This window comes from Mustelus asterias, chromosome 16 (assembly GCF_964213995.1).
Source record: "Mustelus asterias chromosome 16, sMusAst1.hap1.1, whole genome shotgun sequence".
Classification (NCBI taxonomy): Eukaryota; Metazoa; Chordata; class Chondrichthyes; order Carcharhiniformes; family Triakidae; genus Mustelus; species Mustelus asterias.
Genome location: NC_135816.1, coordinates 38,412,991 through 38,431,261, shown reverse-complemented (window position 1 = coordinate 38,431,261; position 18,271 = coordinate 38,412,991). Strand labels below are relative to the sequence as shown.

The following is an 18,271-nucleotide window of genomic DNA, read 5'->3' as shown; positions in this document are numbered from 1 at the left end:
TAAGCCCCTTTTAACATGTGGTCAATTAAAAAATGACAGCAGGAGACTTTCATGGGTTTGAATATAAAGAAGATTATTAATTCACACATTCACCCTGAATTCACCCAGACGATACCGTCCCGAGCTCGCTAATGACATTCGAATGCTGATTTCAATATTGTAATCAGCCTGGCACTGTTTCCCGGCACGAGGCTGATTACGCCATAAGAAAATGGCCCGGGAAAGTCATGATCAGCTGGGCGCCGGTCTCCATTCCCGTTTTTGGCCTCCTGCCGATATTTGGGCCGGGAAAATCGAGCTCGTTATGTTTCATTTAGAGCTTTGGTCAGACCCATTTGGAGCACATTGTTTAGTTTTGGGCACTGCACCTCAAAATATATATATATATATTGGTCTTGATGACATGCAGTGTAGATTCACCAGAATGATACCAACCTAAAAGTATGTTTCTATTAATCTGCTCTGTATTCTCTTGAGTTTAGAATATTGAGGGGTGATGCAGCTGACGTGTTTAAAACGGTAAAACATAGAACATAGAACATTACAGCGTAGTACAGGCCCTTCGGCCCTCGATGTTGCGCCGAACTGTGAAACGAATCTCAAGCCCACCTAACCTACACTAGTCCAATATCATCCATATGTTTATCCAATGACCCTTTAAGTGCCCATAATGTTGACGAGTCCACTACTGCTGCAGGCAGGGCATTCCACGCCCTTACTACTCTCTGAGTAAAGAACCTACCTCTGACATCTGTCCTATACCTATCACCCCTCAATTTAAAGCTATGTCCCCTTGTGCTAGCCATCACCATCCGAGGAAAAAGGCTCACGCTGTCCACCCTATCTAATCCTCTGATCATCTTGTATGCCTCTATTAAGGCAAATAAAAACCATTTTCTATGGTGGGAAGGGTGGGAATCGAAATGAAAGGGCATAATCTTAAAATTAGAGCAAGTCCATTTAGAAACCAGGAAGTACTTTTTCACAGGTAGTGGAAGCCTGGAACTCACTTCCACAAAAACTAAAGTGAAGTAATGTTTATTTATTAGTGTCACAGGTGGGCTGACATTAACACTGCAATGAAATTACTGTGAAAATGCCCTAGTCGCCACACTCCAGTGCCTGTTTGGGTACACTGAGGGAGAATTTAGCATGGCCAATACACCTAACCAGCACATCTGTCGGATTGTGGGAGGAAACCAGAGCACCCGGAGGGAACCCGTGCAGACACGGGGAGAACATGCAAACTCCACAAAGACAGTGACCCAAGTCGGGAATCGAACCCGGATCCCTGCCGCTGTGAGGCAGCAGTTCTAACCACTGTGCCACCGTGCTGTCCCACGGCTGTCGGTGAACAATCTATCTAAGTTTGTAAGGTCAAGGTTAGTAAAGATTTGTTAAGTGACGGTATGAAGGAAAATGGAATAATGTTGGATAAATGGAGCTGATCTCATTACAGCTTTGGTTCAAACATGGACAAAAGAGCTGAACTCCAGAAGTGAGAGTAACTGCCCTTGACATCAAGGCAGCATCTGACCGAGTGTGACATCAAGGAGCCCTGGCAAAACTGGAATCAATGGGTATCAGGGGGCAAACTCTCTGTCGTTGGAGCCATACCTGGCACGAAAGAAGATCATAGAATCATAGATCCCTACAGCACAGAAGGAGGCCATTCGGCCCATCGAGTCTGCACCGACCACAATCCCACCCAGGCCCTACCCCCACATATTTACCCACTAATCCCTCTAACCTACGCATCTCAGGACTCTAAGGGGCAATTTTTAACCTGGCCAATCAACCTAACCCGCACATCTTTGGACTGTGGGAGGAAACCAGAACACCCGGAGGAAACCCACGCAGACACGAGGAGAATGTGCAAACTCCACACAGACAGTGACCCGAGCCGGGAATCGAACCCGGGACCCTGGAGCTGTGAAGCAGCAGTGCTAACCACTGTGCTACCGTGCCGCCCTGTGACTGTGACTGTGGTTGTCAACATCAGTGACCTCAGCTCCAGGACATCACTGCAGGAGTTCCTCAGGATAGTGTCCTAAGCCCAACCATCTTCAGCGACTTCATCAATGACCTTCCCTTCATCAACTCCACAGATACTGAAGTAATTCATGTCCAGATTGTGCAAGATCTGGAAAATATCCAGGCTTGGGCTGACAACTGACAAGTAACATTCGTGGCAAACAAGTGCCAGGCAATGACCATCTTCAACAAGGAAGGATCTAACCATTGCCCCAGGACATTCAATGGCACTGCCATTGCTGAATAATCCACTATTAACACCCTGGGGGTTACCATTGACCAAAAACTGAACTGGACTAACCACGTTAATACAGTGGCTACAAGAGCAGGTCAGAGGCTAGGAATCCCACAACAAGTAACTCACATCTGACTCCCCAAAGCCTGTCCACCATCTACAAAGCACAATTTCCCCTTGCCTGGATGAGTGAAACTGCAACACTCAAGAAGTTCAACACCATCCAGGAGAAAGCAGCTGGGCATACCTTCCATAAACATTCACTCCCTCGATCACTGGTGCATATTGACAACAGTGTCTACCGTGTACAAGGTGCACTGCAGGAGCTCACGAAGTCTCAGTTGGCAGCACCTTCCTAACCATGACTGCTACCATCTAGAAGGACAAGGGCAGCAGACTCATGGGAACACTACCATCTGGAAATTCCCCTCCAAGTCACTCACATCCTGACTTGGAAATATATCGCCGTTCCTTCACTGTCGCTGGGTCAAAATCCTGGAACTCCCAAGCTAACAGCACTGTAGGTGTATCTACAGCACATGGACTGCAGTGGTTTGAGAAGGCTGCTCACCACCACTTCTCAAGGGCAATTAGGGATGGGCAATAAATGCTGGCCTAGCCAGTGCTGCCCACACCCTGTAAAAATGAATTTTACAAAGTACAGATTTACTGTGATCTAATTGAATGGTAGAACAAGCTGGAGTGGCTGAATAATCTATTCTTTTCCAAATACCTTTGTCACATAACTCATTCACCCCACCTTCAAAGAATCAGTCCTTCACTCTGCAATTCGATCTTGTCATGTAAGGTCAGAGGTTTGACATGTTGCTGTGTTCTAGGGTGAGTACCACAATATTAGGAAAGGGCAGGTTAGCATTTGCTCAATTTGGACTCTGCCGTATTCATGTAGAATACGCACTTATTTCATGTTGTTACTCACGGCAAATTGGCAACCTCAACACTCTCAGGACCAATTGCGTGCAGGAAATCAGGGCCGGAAATATACTGTTTTTCCCACCCAGATTCCAACCTCTCTTTTTCTGCCTGTAAATTGGGATTGACAGCGAGCAATTTCTCCCTTATGTTTATGAAATTATCATGTATAATTCAGGACAGATGATCAATTAACATGGGGATGAATGGCTCATATTGTGGCAGAACACATGACCAAAGAATCAGAATATTTAGATAGCAATTTTATTTTTTTGTTAAACAGTTTGACGGGGACAATGAAAGGGGTAATCCTGTGGTCCCAGCAGAGTATTGCACATGTAGGAAACATGGGTGCAAAATCAGTGCCATAATGTTTACTCCTGCAGCCCTGGAGAGAGGGAGCACAGAGAGTGCAGAATTAATTCTGTGACCGCCCACAGAAGAACAAGGATGTTGGTCAAACGGTTTAGCCTTCTGTTTTGGCTACACTGACTGTTCCTGTGGTCATTTTTCTTCACTCCGAGACCAGTTCCCAAAAGTTAAAAGCTGACACAAATCAAAATGTAACTAACCTAAAAATTCCACACAAGTGCAACCTTTAACAACATGGGAAGACCACATTTGCTGCATATTGTTAAACTCTTCCAATTCACCTTTATAGATATTTATATTTATGGTTGTTTTCATTTGCAAATTTGAGAACCAAGAAATTCCTGGATGACACCATTCTTTCAAAGGTGCATTCAAAGAGATCATCGTAAATGATATAAGTATGGCAAAGGCAGTGAATTTTTAAGTCATCATTTTAAATACTATAGGATCTCCAGGAGATTGACATAGCTGCATTATCAATTCTTGATAATTAATGGGCGGCACAGTGACACAGTGATTAGCAATGCTGTCTCACAGCACCAGGGACACGAGTTCAATTCTGGGCTCGGGTCACTGTCTGTGCGGAGTCTGCACGTTCTCCCCGTGTCTGCGTGGGTTTCCTCTGGGTGCTCCAGTTTCCTTCCACAATCCAAAGATGTGTGGGTTAGGTTGATTGGTCATGCTAAATTGACCCTAGCATCAGGAGGATTAGCTAGAGTAAATATGTAGGGTGACAGGAATAGGGCTTGGGTGGGATTGTGGTCGGTGCAGACTTGATGGGCCGAATGGCCTCCTTCTGCACTGTAGGAATTCTATGATTAACACACTCTTCCAACAACTGTTGATTTTTCAAAAGTGGATGGAAAAAACATTTTTATTTTAACATTTGAGTTTTGATGTCTGGGTTTCAAAATGATGCACAGTTAGCCTGTGAGCTTCAATGGAAATCAATGGGCGTGATCTTACCTCCCATTCACGCCACACTCTCGCAGCAGCAAGATTGGAGATTTTGGCGGCCCGTTGGATGGGAAAATCCTGTTGGTGTGAATGGTGAAAAGATTCCGGCCAATATCTTAAGAGATGTAAAACAGGTTGCCAATTTGCTAACACCCATTTTTGAGTTCTAATGATAAGTCACAACCCGAAACATTTCTGGTCCTCTCTCCCTAGATGCTGTCAGACCTGCCGAGTATTTCCAATCTTTTCTGTTTTTATTACCATTTCACAATCAAATTTTAATCCAGACTGACTGGATAATAATCTTCCATTTACAGTGTAGATTCCTAGATATGTTTATATTTTCCACTCTTTTTATGCTGCCGACCTTTTGGAGTTTTTCCCCTCTGCCATGCTTCCTGTTTAGTCTACCAGTCTGGGTAACAGATGTCTTCTTAGTACCTGCCAAAAAAGCTCCAGAACCTGCCAACAAGAGTGCTCCAGTTCTGCTCCCATCAGTTTGCCTTTCTCCCTTTGTCTCTCTGTCTGACTAGAGTTTGATTGTTCCACAGCCTTGTTGACCTGACAGCATGCTTGCAAATGGATTCTAAGTACGAGGTCAGATGACCATCATAGCTGAGATTTACTTGTAACCATGGCCCTGTTAGTAGTAAAGGTTGCTGCATCAAAATGCAATACGTCGGAGGACCTTCTGAGGTTAAAATTCTCCTTACTCCAGCAGTACTTTTAAAAGGACTAGCCCATTGACCCTGGCGAGTACATCTTGTGATGATGTAATGAAAATTGTCAGTGTAAATGTTGCATGCAAGCCTTTTAATGTGGTGTAAATCATCTTTGGCAGAACTCCTGTCATCACTAATACAATTCAGCACTGCAGATTTATTGGACCAATTGCTCAGTTCTAACCTGTTTTATTTAGTTCTAACCTGTTCGATTCAGGCCTCAAGCTGTCTCTCTCATCTGTAATCGTTTTGCTGTGTCTGTCTGAGAATTCCTTGAGCAAAAGCTGCTGTATCCAATTGGGAAAAGTAACACCACACACACACACACACACACTCACAGTGATTTTCCTGTGACATATTATGGTACATCCGAATCACACGTATTAGTGTTAACCAGAAAAAACAAGGGCTGGGATTTTACGACCGCGCACGGGCGAGGCTCGTAAAATCCTGGCCCGAGGCCAACGGAGAAATCCATTCTGCGAGCCTCACCTGCCCCGATTACAGGGTGGGCGAGGAGATCAAATTCTAGCCCAGGTAGCCTGTGTTAATGACATTGTTCAGAAGAAAGTCCCGATCCGAATAAGCTGCTTCAGGATGCCTATTAATTACTGGATTGTTATATGTGGTGCCAGTTACCAAAGAAAGTTAGGTTATTTAGTTTTATTTCAATTCTTGTTCTTAAATGCACATAGAATAATTAGGTAAATAGCTGCACAGCCGGGAATTTCCTCAGCATTTAGTGCACAGTTACACCTGTAATCGAGGCACAAAAATTGTGTTGCATAAAAATGGCAGAAACTTGGCCGTAACCAAGTTACCAATGTAAGTGCAATAAGGCATAAGCCTCTTCTACCTTTTAAATGTGCCCATAAAAATTTCATCCCTCAAAGCTGACTACGTTTCAACTCTCAAATGTGGCTAACCTCCTTGATTTGGGAGGTGTCCTTTAACATTGTGAACACAATTTCAAACACAGCAGGAAACTATCATTTTTCTGACCTTCTCATTTCAATTGTTGAGCATTTTAAAAAAAAATGTACTGTCACGGAAACCCATTCTGTACTTTCTGCCCCATCTAATGAATTTGTAAAGCCTAAATAAAGTCACACTAAAACTAAAACGGCTTCCCAATTGTCGGCTCCTAAACATGAGTTTTCACTTTGACACCAGTCCAGGTACAAATTGCACAAGCTCTGGGAAGTGTTTCCTACCAATCGCCAATTGCAAATGCTGGCATGAGTACAACTGGACATTGTGCAAGAATTTAATTAGTTTTAAATTGCTTTAAATGTATTCCTTGGCATGTTTAAAGTGGTAACCTGCAGTTTTATTAATAATGAAATGTAGATTTATCACAAAAATAAGCATTTAATCAGTGTCTAGTTCACCACCTGTGGATAACCCAAGCTTAATATAAATGACTTTCAAAAGCAATGGGCTGAACCATTTGCTACGAACATTTGCACTGTAGGGTTCTATGATTCTATGGTTCACTGGTGCACAGCAATCAGCTTTTAAGTAATTTTTAATGTAAAGGCTTCTAAAATGTATCGATTAGCATCCTTGCATCATTTTTTAAAAACCTAATTTTGAAAGGTTCCTTGAAGACCCACTATCGAGTACAGTTAGTGGAAACTCTAATTGGTGATTATTTCAGTTTGGCATCATGACTAATTCGCCGGACAAATCTAGTTCCAGTGCATTCTTTTTAAACTAGCACAAAAGATTGTGGAACACAAGTTGCATTGAACATAACTTGTTCTTAAAATTACGTAACCTTTTTATCTTTGACGGAATGTGGCATCACTGACTAGGGCAGTATATATTACACGTCCCTAATTGCCCTTGAAAAGGTGGTGGTAAGCTGTCTGTTTGAACCATCAAGTGAATGTGGTGTAGGTCATTGTGAGTCAACCCACAGCATGTGGACTGCCCCTTTTCAAGAAGGTAGCTCACCACCACCTTCTCAAGGGCAATTAGGGATGGGCAATAAATGCTGGCCAGCCAGCGATGCCCGTGTCCCACAGATGAATAAAAAAAAGTACATCCAAGGTCCTGTTAGAAAAGGAGTTCCAGGATTTTGACCCAACGACAGTGCAGGAACTGTGATATAATTCCAAGCCAGGATGGTGAGTGACTTGGAGGGGAACTTACAGGTGGTGATGTTCCCACACTTTTAGGTTTGGAAGGTGCTGTCTCAGCAACCTTGGTGAGGTCCAGGAATGCATCCTGCAGAGGGTGACACACTGTTGTCACTGTGTGTCGGTGGTGGAGGGAATGAACGTTCAAGATGTTGGATGGGATGCTTTGCCCTGAGTGGTGTCGAGTGTTATTGGAGCTTCGCTCATCCAGGCAAGTAGAGACAGTATTTAATCACACTCCTGACCTGTGCCTTGTAGATAGTGAACAGGCTTTGGGAAGTCACCAGGTTAATCATTTTATGCAGAATTCCCAGTCTCTGACCTGCTCTTCTAACCACAGTATGTGTGGCTGATAATGTAGCCTAAGGGTTTGGCACAAACAGAATTAACATGGCACTGAGTACAGTACCGCCCACACAGTGATGTAAGAAGGCACATGACCCAGACCTAGTGTCACTGTGGTGTTGAACAGAGTAGCAGATGCCTGGGAACATCCTGAAAGTTCCCCTTCAAGTCACTCGCCATCTTGACTTGGAAATATATCGCCGTTCCTTCACTGTCGCTGAGTCTAAATCCCAAAACTCCCTCCCGAACAGGTGTGGGTGTGTGTGTGTGCGTGCGTGTGCGCGTAAGTAGTTACTGAAGACCTAAGACTCCTTGAGCGGACATGTTCTGTAACCAACATCATCCCAACATGGTGCCAGTTCGGGAATCAAGTAACATTTAAGTGACAAAAATATTCCCGGAAGTCACTCCCGACGAGCTCTGGATTTCCCACCAGAGGAAATAGTGTCCACATATGCTTTGTATCAATTTATCATTTTAATCCTCACTTGGTCTTCTGAACGCAAGGGAATACAAATGATGTTTATGCAACTGTTCTCATAAATTAACTTTGTAAGCCTGCTATCAGTCTGGTGAATCTTTACTATATGCCCTCCAAGGCCAATATATCTTCAGAGTCTGGTGCACAAACCTGAACACAGTGTTTTAGATGGGATCTGAATCATCTAACCATGGCTGTGTGTAACTGAGGCATCACTTCCTCACTCTTTTATTCTAACACCCGTGAGATGAAGGCCAACATTACAAGCACATTTTTAGTTACTTCTTGGCAATTCCTCACCTAATGTCCTACTTGTGTTCTTTAAAAGTACAACTTTAAGCAAAACAAATCAGATTTTCCCAGAAGAATTAACATATAAACTGGAGTCAGGTTCCCCAGTGTGTCTACCCTGATCCCGAGTGCCTTTCCCGCTAATCCCCAACAAACCTCCCCCCGATCCTTCACGAGTCCCCCCCCCCACCCATCCCGTGAGTCTCTCCCTGATCTCCCATGTGTCTCCCACCATCCTCTGTGAGTGACTCCCCATTTCCCAGAGACCCTCTCCCTAGTCTCAATTACCTGGATGTGGAAACAATGGTTCATTTGGACATTTGGAACGAGGCAGTGAATAGGCAGCTAGCAGCACAGCATGTTGGGAGGGAGCAGGCCACTAATGGGGCAGAGAGCAGAGGGGTGATGTGGTCGCTGAGGGGGTCAGGAACGATGAAATAGCAAACATTACAACTTTGAAAGGATATATCCTTTTTTTTATATTAGATAGGGATTTAGACTCTATGCCAAACCACAAAGTAACAATATTCTTGTCAAGGAATAACCTTAATGGCAAAAAGGACAATCACTAATTTAGAATGCAAACTAAGAAGTGTCTGAGTGGGTTTCTTCCAAGTGCTCCAGTTTCCTCCCACAGTCTGAAAGACGTGCTGATTAGATGCATTGGCCGTGCTAAATTATCCCTCAGTGTATCCAAACAGGCGCCAGAGTGTGACGACTCGGGGATTTTCACAGTAACTTCATTGCAGTGTTAATGTAAGCCTATCTGTGACACTAATAAATAAACTTTTTTAAAAACTTAAAATTTATTGGACAACAAATATTAATACTTGATATTCTACTGGTCAAGGCACAATATACAAGTCCAACACATGTCAGTCTGTCCTTCCCTGGATCTTGGGGCTTCTAGGGTTTTGCTTCTCGATTCCTTAAACCTGGTCTCTTGACTCACAGTATTCTTCAAAATTTCAACTTAGTAAATATAATTCTGACCTAACGACAAACTCCTTTGCAGCTTTAAGACTTCAACTCTGGTTTCCCAGTCTGTAGCTTTCAGTGCACCTTAACGGCAGAAGCTGCACATTTCACAGCGTCTTGCTGACAGTTTCACTCTCTTTCTCTCAAGCTACACATGTTACAGCTGCTGCTGACTCTGTCGCTTTCTCTCTCAAACTGAAAGCAGCTTTCTGACAAAGATTATTCACTTTCACTTAAGGCCATTATCTTTAGCCCTAATCCTGCCTCCTAATGCTAAACTCTATACCGAATTCTAATCCTGATCTCTTCATTGGATTATGGCAATTCCCAACCCTGTTACAGCTGCTTTATTCGCTAATACTAAGCCTAATATTGGATTCTTACAGCAATCCTCAAGATGTGTCAATTACATTAGTTACTTCTGGGTTCTTATGGCGAACTCCAACCTATGACAATTACCTGTTGACTAGCAATGTCTTATGCAACTACCAACTTCCTAGCAAGTGTTTGACTACTAACTCCTCACTTTCTCACCCAAAGCACAGTTGCAATTCTTCACCAATGGGGAGAGTGATTCTGGCTTCCCTACAACAAACTAACCTTAACTTGTACGTTTTTGACCGGAGGCCCTGGTATGTTGAACCATCAGGCCATCTTTCCAGCCAATCAGCATTGCAGACCTAGCTTCTAATGCTAGATTCACTGGAGTGCAAATGTGTCTTAGCTGTAACTCCACATGTTGTTCCTTAAAGCCACACTAAAGTATTTTGGCACTTTTGGTAAGAGATGCCACCTTAAAGACTTAACAACATTCCAAGAATACACACAAATTAAGGCTTTTCATCAGTAAACTGAGGTACAGCACAATTTGATCAGTTAAGCCTTACTAATTACACAAATGTGTCAATGAGGTGAAGTCTAACAATCATAATGAACAAGATGTTGAACAGATCAACATTAAGCAAGGTATTACTGTACCTGTGCACTAGCTTTAGTGATTTGTGTAACACATACTTAAGGCCTTTGCTCTTCCACAGCTACTCGCCTCCTCTTTTTTCATAAAATAGAAAGGTTTGTGACTCTCGGTCCTCGTGTTGCCCTCATTCAATTCACTCTACCAGTTTAATCAGATAAAGCAGCTCAGAAATGAGAGAATGAGTAAGTGGTCAGAGCTATGATGTCAGATTAAATTTAAAACAGCTAAGGGTAAAATGATATAAATAGGGAGGAAAGTGGATAACGCACATACTCCATGAATGTGTTGAAAAAGCTGAAGTTAAAACTGAGTGAGACCGAGAGAATTTCACTGGCTATATGCCATGTCAGTAGCAAGTCAGGGCAGCAATCAACAAAGTTAATGGGTGCTGAACTACATCGGCAAATCAATAGAATATAAGTCACAAGGAGTAACAATCAAATGATATAGTGCTCTGACCTCGAATACTGCCTCCAGTTGTAATCACCAACAAACAAGATCAGCATTCACGTTCTGGAGGCAGTGCAGAGAAGAGCTATGAACCTGATTTTCTGTGTCAAGGGGTTGAGTTATGAGGAAAAAGTGGACAGGCATAGGCTTTTAAACTGGAAAATTTTCATTTGAGGGATGATATTGTAAAGATATATGAGAGTGTAATCGCTGTAGAGAAGGTTAATCCAAGATATTGCTCTGAATGGAAATTCCAAGAGTAGAACTCAGCGAACACAGGTTCAAACCAGCAAACAGATCATTTTAGAATGATATTGGTAAATCCTTCCTCCTGGAAAGAACAATTAAATATGCAGAATAAACCTCCAGGAAGAATGCTAGAGAAAAGCATCCTGCAATCATTTAAGAAAAAGTTGGGTGCTATAATGGGGCTGCGAGTGGGTGGACATTGGAATTTCCTTGGTTTGAAGAGTTAAGATGGGATGAATTATTTACCTGAGGCTTATCCTGTGAACTTGTGTCATCAATTACGGAGCTTGACAACTCTCCCACTGCAATGAATTGCATATTGCTTCTAATTTTTCCCAGATTCAAAATCTAGTATCCTGTTCAACAAAGTTGAATATGGAATGACTCTCACAAAGGGGAAAGGAAGTCCAAGGAAACCCTTGCTAAGAAGTTGATGGGAGCCTGCCCATGCTCCTGACAGCTGCCTAACAGTGTGTTAATGGTATGTTAATAATATTGTTAGGCTATACATTGTTTAATGTGCTTTGAGCACATACAAATAGGGGACAGCTGGATCATTGGGTGTATCCCCTTTCTCAGTAGGAAGCCCAATCGTATGGCCTGTATCAGTAGTCCCAACAGCATCAGCAAGAGTAGTGATCACTATTGGGACTACAAGCAGCTCCACCAGGCCAAGGATATCGAGTGGGTCTGGGGTCTACCAAACTAACCTAAATGAAAGGGGGGGGGACAGATTCAAGGTGGGGGGGCAGGTTCAAGATGGGGGGACAGGTTCAAGGTGGGGGGGCAGGTTCAAGGTGGGGGGGCAGGTTCAAGGTGGGGGGGCAGGTTCAAGATGGGGGGGACAGATTCAAGATGGGGGGGCAGATTCAAGGTGGGGAGGATTAAAAGGGGTGGGGGGAGGATGACCTTGGAAGGGTGCCTCCACAAAGAAGCTTCTCCCCACCGCTGCCCAAAAGCAGCCAGTGCTGCTTGGTTTCCTGCCCAGAGTGAGCCTTCCCCTGCTGCGGGTAAAATAAAGGCAGAGGTTGTGGGATGAAGCCCTTAAATGTCCAGTAACTGACCGCTTAAGGGTTTTAATAGGCTAAAGAGCATACAGCACACCCGACAAATCCCCCGCTTCTGCCAATCACTCCTTGTGCCAGTCCCTCCACCCCCCCCCCCCCCCCCCCCCCCAACTCCTGCGTGTTGTCACTACCTGTGCCGGTAAGGAATCAGCTGTGAGGTCTCAGTATTTATGTGAGATTTGTCCTTGCCATTTACTCAGCCCCCTCAAATCCTGCTGTCCTCTCACCTTGATTTCATTCATAAGTTCCAGAAAGCCTGGAAACTCATGCACACATAAGGCCACGATTTTCTGCCCGCATTCGTCACGAATGCAAATGGCGACATGGGTGCAAAATATCACGAGAATCTCACAGGCGAGTTCTCATTTTCTGACTCTCTCCCTTGCCCCTCGCTGGTGACATAACGAGATTCCTGCCCAGGAAGGTCATAGAATCCCAACAATGCAGAAGGAGGCCATTCGACCAATCAACAACAATCCTACCCAGGTCCTTTCCATGTAACCCCATGTATTTACCCAAGCTAATCCCCCTGACACTAAGGGGCAATTTAACATAGCTAATCCACCTAACCCACACATCTTTGGATTGTGGGAGGACACCAGAGCACTCGGAGGAAACCCTCGCAGGCACAGGGAGAATGTACAAACTCCACACAGACGGTCACCCGAGGCCGGAATTGAACCCGGGTCCCTGGAGCTGTGAGGCAGCTGTGCTAATCACCGTGCCACCATGCCGCTCTTTTTGAAGGACACCCCAATCTTGGGATTCCCGGCAGCTGGCTTTTCCCCATCCCACCAGTGTGATGGTGTGGGCCACATCTCTCTAATGCAGAGAGTGCCGGATTTTCTGGAGAGAATGCGGGTGTGGAGCTGGTTTTTCTCACCTCTGCCAGCGCTCTATGCAAAGAATGGAAAATTCTACCCATAGTAAAAGTTCAGATCCAGAGTTTAAACTGCTCTCAATGAGCACTTTACACCATGTATTTGCCAAATTGCCTCTGCCATGGAGTTATCCTGCATGTAACCAATTGTGCTGCAATTTAATGTGGAAGTTGGCATGTTGCTGTCGACTTCCTATATTGTTGTCAATTTCAGCCCTTTTAACCAGGCTCTCTCAAACTCGCTCACCTTCTCAGGTTCAAATTTTTCCAAAGATGTCTATTGTCTGAAGAAAACTAATACCTAAAAAAAAGCAAAATAGATTTACGGAAGTACTTTGAAAGAAGGGGCTGCCTTTAGACTTTCTTTTCCCTTTAAGTTCACAAACCACTTAAATGTAATCATTGCTATTAAAAGTGAAACTGCTCAAGATGTCTTTCATTACTGAAGTAGTTTAATAACCCATTCAACTCATCTTTTAATCCGATTCATGTAATGCGTTCTTTCCATTGTAAAGCTTGACCTTTTACAATGCCATGTATTTAGTTTTTATTAATAACTATTTTCTTTTGCAGCAATCGGAAATATTAACAAAGAAAACTTCACAAATTCTAAACATGTTCTTCTTTTGGATAGTCCTGTTAGCATACCAATTCAAATAGAATGTACTCATATCCTACACATTGCTACTCTAGTTAGTGTTTGAAGAATATTTCATAGAATCCCTACAGTACAGAAGGAGGCCACGTCTGCACTGACAACAATCCCACCCAGGCCCTATCCCTGTAAACCCACATATTTGCCCCGCTAATCCCTCTAACCTACGCATCCCAGGATACTAAGGGGCAACTTAGCATGGCCAATCAACCTAACCCGCACATCTTTGGATTGTGGGAGGAAACCGGAGCACCCAGAGGAAACCCACGTAGATACAGGGGGAATGTGCAAACTCCACACAGTACCCAAGCGGGAATTGAACCCAGGTCCCTGGAGCTGTGAGGCAGCAGTGCTAACCATAGTGCCACCGTGCCACCCATGTGTTTCTTTGTTATCGATAAGAAATAATCCCTTAAAAATTACTGAGGTTTTTTGTTGGTGGGGGAAAGCCCTAACATTTTCTGACACTTTGTCTACCACATAAGTATAGCAAATTCATGTCAATCCATGCGTAGGGAGGCAAAGTGTTTATCTCTGCTGCTTCACAGCGCCAGGGACCTGGGTTCGATTCCCGGCTTGGGTCACTGTCTGTGCAGAGTCTGTATGTTCTCCCTGTGTCTGCATGGGTTTCCTCCGGATGCTCCGGTTTCCACCCATAGTCCGAAAGAGGCGCTGATTAATACATTGACCATGCTAAATATTTCCTCAGTGCACCTGAACAGGCACCGGAGAGTGGCGACTAGGGGATTTTTACAGTAACTTCATTGCAGTGTTAATGTAAGCCTACTTATGACCTTAATAAATAAATCGATAAACTTTAATGCTAAGTATCTCAGTGAGGTACTAGTATAGCACAGCTTCTGAAGAAGTAGGGCAACTCGGATAACATTTTAGCGATTAACTGTACAGGTGTGCTAATTAGGAATTGCTGCCTAATTTACTGTTTATTAGGGCTGGCCAGAATGATTTTAAACAGTGAGGTAAATGGTTGCAACAAAAGGGAGCTCAAAGATAAGGGAGCTCTTAAAAAAGTTGTTCATGTAGCTAACATTGCATTCCTGAACTATTCTTCTGAAATAAGATTTAATAAATTTAATGTACTACCAAGCACAATAGATGTCCATACGGTATTACAATTCCATTTTTTGAGATAAGGTATTTCTACTTTGTTACTAGGTTAATTCATAACAGATGTGTACTGAAGGACAACTCCCAGAAGACGGGGGCACTGACTTGTCTACCAGTTTAGTTATTAAATTATTAATTATAATGAAAACATTTTACTTGGGATCTGTGGGGTAGATTTATGTGGTCCCTGCCTGCATATAAAGCAGCACCTGAATGAAGTGCAGAGAGAATCATGTGTTACTCAGTTTAAAGTTTTTTAAAGTTTATTTATTAGTGTCACAAATAGGCTTACATTAACACTGCAATGAAGTTACTGTGAAAATCCCCCAGTCACCACACTCCGGCGCCTGTTCGGGTACACAGAGGGAGAATTTAGCATGGCCGATGCACCTAACCAGCACATCTTTCGGATTGTGCGAGGAAACCAGAGCACCCGGAGGAAACCCACGCAGATACAGGGAGAATGTGCAAACTCCGCACCGACAGTGACCCAAGCCGGGAATCGAACCCGGGTCCCTGGCGCAGTGAGACAGCAGTGCTAATCACTGTGCCACTGTAAATAAACTTTAACTTTACTTTTCCTCTTTATTCTCTGTCCTGGCAATACTTTATGCCGGGGATGGTGGTGGGGTGGGGGGGGGATGGAGGTGAAGACATAGCCCAGCATGTAATGCTTGAAAATGAGCAAACATAACAACATCAACTTGCAGCAAAGATCATAGGTAAATATTCTGTCCTAGCTGCCGTGGGAATTGTCGCGAGCGAGACGGATGATTTCTCAGATCATTGAAACGCAGACCTTGCAGGATCGCAATGTTATGAAACCCGTGTGTCAGGAACAAACCTGCTGCAATTAACCATAGAGAGGAGATACAAGTGAGCATGGTTGAAATGCAGATGCCTCATAATTATTAGCATGTCCCTTTAGTTATGAACTCCACCCACCCACCCAGAAAGACCTCGATCACCTCATGGGGTCTCACTGCCTGATGAACTGCATGGTCAAGGTCAGTTTGGAAAAAGTGTTGTGTGTCACTTTTCATGATTGCTCCACCACCTTCTCCCCGTGACCTTCCAATCTGCCCCTAATCATCATAGATCCACCCAATATCACCATTCCTCTCTCCTCTGTCACCCATGAAACCCCGTCCCCCCTCGTTACCCTAGATCCTATCACCTTCCACCTCCATGTGATTCCATGACCATTCCCATGCCCACCTTGACTCTGCCCCATCCCATTTTCTGAGCCACCTGATGAGACCTTCACCCACTGGGCTCTCACCCCGGATTTGCCACCCTACCACATCTCATCCCCCCACTGACTATGACTGTTTTGTTCAGTCACCAGTATCCTACGTTCTCCCGCAAGCACCACGTCATCAACACCACTGAGCCCATTCTCTAAGGCACTTCCTCCACCCCACTCCCCCTGCTGCCCCCCACCAACCCCCATGCTCCTTCCACAGACACTCATGACCTCTCTTACCTTTTACCTTCCCATGACATTTCACCCCCACTTACCCAGACACTCTCTCCACCTTTCCCCTGTAAGCTTGCCTGCCCTGTCCAGCCTCCCCCTTTCCCCTCTTCCTGCTTCCAGCCTTCACCTGCCTGTCTTGCTACACTTGGTGCAGTGCTTGCTAATGGCACTCAATATGGGTGAAGTTAGGTGAGGTCGCCAGAAAGGAGAAGGCAACACCTACTGGCCTCAGATCCATGGAAGAGGTGAAAGCTTGACACAACACTTATATCTAATCATAAAATTGAATATTCTAAATTCTTGTTGGTGAGGAACAGTGGCACAGTGGTTAGCACTGCTTCCTCACAGTGCCAGGGGACCTGGGTTCAATTCCCAGCTTGGGGTCACTGTCTGTGCGGAGCCTGCACGTTCTCCCCGTTTCTGTGTGGGTTTCCTCCGGGTGCTCCGGTTTCCTCCCGCAACCCAAAAGACGTGCTGGTTAAGTGAATTGGCCATGCTAAATTCTCCCTTCAGTGTACCCGAACAGACACCGGAGTGTGACAACTCGGGGATTTTCACAGTAACTTTATTGCAGTGTTAATGTAAGCCTACTTGTGACAATAATAAATAAACTAAATTTAATTTGAGCCAGAGTGTATTAAAGCGAAGTAGACTCTTAATGAGCATGCTAATGAATGCAAATGAGGTTCCCGACATTGCTCCATGGAAAACTCGACTTGCTTTTAACCCACCGGATGAAAAAATTCCGACAGTTGATCCTGAAGCAGATTTTTTGACTCCTGCCAAAATAATTGTCCCCGCCCACCCCGATTCCAGCTGCAAGCGGGAGCAGAGAATTCCACGCTTGGTTTTTTTAATCATTGTGGAGGAATTTGACATTCCACAAAAATGAATGTTGTTTTTCAGGGACAGCGAGGGTGCATAACAGTAATTGTAGCGTGAGTATGCTGTTAAAAACTCAGGCGGGATTTTCCCATCCCGTTCAGTGAACGGAGATTTCGCTGGCCGCCAAATTCTCCGGCCTCACTGCAGTGGGAGCGTGGCGTGAATGGCCGGTAAGGTTGTACCCTCAGTTACACCTTGTTCAAAAAGGTGTAACCTTTGAGGGCTTTTACAAGTCAACTGACAGCTTAAAAATGGAAATGTTTGTCAATTCACTAATTACCTAGGGATTTCCCACTGGGAGGGGGGGACCTCTAAAGGAGTGTTATTCGATGCATATGTGGACTCCCAAAGTTTCCGTCGGTTTGAGTGAGTAATGTCACAGGTTCACCATCATCACCATTGTAAAATCCAGGCTATTGTATCTACACTGCTTTTGTCCATGGCTCACCTCAGTGGTGTCATTTGTTGAGTCTGGAAAAGATCTTTGGCTTCTCTGGAACCATGCTTCCAGTCTCTCCTTGCTTTCCGGGTGGTAGTTGATTTTTTTTTTGTAGGTCAGCTGGGAGCACCAAAAACGTAGCACGATGTTTGTGGCCACTGGCAGTGCTGTGACCATGGCTGCAGGATTCTTTGAGGCAGTTTTTAAAGTTTATTTATTAGTGTCACAAGTAGGCTTACATTAACACTGCAATGAAGTTACTGTAAAAATCCCCTAGTTGCCACACTCTGGCACTGTTCAGGCTGCACTGAGGGAGAATTTAGCATGGCCAATGCACCTAACCAGCAAGTCTTTTGGACTGTGGGAGGAAACCGGAGCACCCAGAGGAAATCCACACAGACCACGGGGAGAATGTCCAAACTCCATACAGACAGTGATCCAAGCCGGGAATCAAACCGGGATCCCCTGGCGCTGTGAGGCAGCAGTGCTAAACACCGTGCTACCGTGCTGCCCCACAGAACTGCACAATCCTGTGATGGGCATCACACTGCAGCTCAGTCTGAAGAGACC

At 44.4% G+C, this 18,271-nt stretch overlaps 1 protein-coding gene across 1 annotated transcript in view; it reads left to right on the top strand.

Moving 5' to 3' along the window:
• The window catches only part of LOC144505341 (uncharacterized), a 171,384-nt gene that overhangs the window by 46,251 nt on the left and 106,862 nt on the right, over window positions 1–18,271 (top strand). The gene's annotated exons all lie outside the window — the stretch shown is intronic.